This window comes from Geospiza fortis, unplaced genomic scaffold (genome assembly GCF_000277835.1).
Source record: "Geospiza fortis unplaced genomic scaffold, GeoFor_1.0 scaffold617, whole genome shotgun sequence".
NCBI lineage: Eukaryota > Metazoa > Chordata > Aves > Passeriformes > Thraupidae > Geospiza > Geospiza fortis.
This window is the reverse complement of record NW_005054673.1, coordinates 49655-51430: the sequence shown is the minus strand read 5'-3', so window position 1 is coordinate 51430 and position 1776 is coordinate 49655. Positions and strand designations below refer to the sequence as shown.

Here is a 1776-nt window from a genome sequence, read left to right as displayed (position 1 = left end):
CCTCCAGGAGCAATTCCCATCCCAATTCCCTCAGCCATTCCCAAAAAAAAACCCCGGGAAACTGCTCAATGAGGGCAGCTAATGAGCGGGAGAAAACAATTAGAGCTTAATTCCTGCTCTGGGCCGGGGTTTGGGGCTCTGCTTCCTGCGCTGACCCAGATTGGAAGGGAATTTCACCCAAGGGGGGCCCTGGGCTCACGTACGGCTCCCCTACATCCTCTGGAAGAGTTTTGCCATCCTCTGGAACAGATTTCCCATTCTCTGGAAGAGCTTTTCCAGTTTTCCTACCCTCTGGAACAGTTTTCCTAGTTTTCCCTCTCTCTGGAAGAGCTTTTCCAGCCTCTGGAACAGATTTCCCATTCTCTGGAACGGATTTTCCCATCCTCTGGAACAAATTTTCCCAGATTTCCCATCCTCTGGAAGAGTTTTCCCACGTCCTCAGGTACAACCCCTCCATCCTCAGCTCCAGCTTTCCCACCCTCGGCCACGCCTTTCCCGCGGAATTCCAGAATTCCCGGCCCGATTTGGCCTGGAAAAAGCCTTTAAAATCTCATCCCAACCCCGCTCCCACGGGCAGGGAGCTCTGCCACCAGCCCAGGGGATTTTGGCACGAGCACCCGTGGGTTTGGGGGCTGAGGCTGAGGTGCCCGTCTGGATTCCCTGGGATTTTAATCTGAATTTCCTGGAATTTTCACCTGGATTTTCTGGGGTGCCCATTTCTCTTTTCTGGAGCGTTCACCTGCCCTGCCTGGAGTGCTCACCTGGGCATTTTAATGTGAATTTCTTGGGATTTTCACCTGAATTTCCTGCGGTGCCCATTTTTCCTCCCTGGGCTCCCCCTCTGCTCTATCTAGAGATAGCAACCCCCTCCCCATCCCCATCATCCCAGGGCACCCCACTGGGGTCTCCCCCACCCCAGAACTCTCCTTTAGGGTCTCCCCGGGGCTGTCCTTTGGGGTCTCCCCATCCCCATCACCCCAGGTGATCCTTTAGGGTGTCCTCATGCCCATCCCCAACCCTGTCACCTCAGGGTGATCCATTGGGGTTTCCCCATTACCCCAAAATGCTCCTTTGGGATCTCTGCCACCCCAAAACGCCCCTTTGGGATCTCCCCATCACACCAGGGTTCTCCTTTAGGGTCTCCCCACCCCAGGGCAGTCCTTTGGGGTCTCCCCCTCCCCATCACCCCAAAACTCCCCTTTGGGATCTCCCCCACCCCAAAACACTCCTTTAGGGTCTCCCCCTCACCCCAGGGTGCTCCTTTGGGGTCTCCCCATCCCCATCAACCCGGGATGATCCAATGGAGTCTCCCCATCACCCCCAAGGTGCTCTTTTAGGGTCTCCCCATCCTCATCATCCCACGCTGATCCATTGGAGTCTCCCCATTCCCATCACCCCAAAACCTTCCTTTGGGTTCTCTCCCACCCCAAAACTCTCCTTTATGGTCTCCCCATCACCCCAAGGTGCTCCTTTGGGGTCTCCCCATTCCCCCCACCCCAAAACACTCCTTTGGGGTCTCCCCATCACCCCATGCTGATCCATTGGAGTCTCCCCATTCCCATCACCCCAAAACCTTCCTTTGGGTTCTCTCCCACCCCAAAACTCTCCTTTAGGGTCTCCCCATCCCCCCATGCTGATCCATTGGGGTCTCCCCATCCCCCCATGCTGATCCATTGGGGTCTCCCCATCCCCCCATGCTGATCCATTGGAGTCTCCCCATTCCCATCACCCCAAAACCTTCCTTTGGGTTCTCTCCCACCCCAAAACTCTCCTTTA

At 56.0% G+C, this 1776-nt stretch overlaps 1 protein-coding gene across 1 annotated transcript in view; it reads right to left on the bottom strand.

The window, feature by feature from the left end:
- GFRA2 (GDNF family receptor alpha 2) overlaps positions 1 to 1776 on the bottom strand; it is a 20592-nt gene that overhangs the window by 17874 nt on the left and 942 nt on the right. The gene's annotated exons all lie outside the window — the stretch shown is intronic.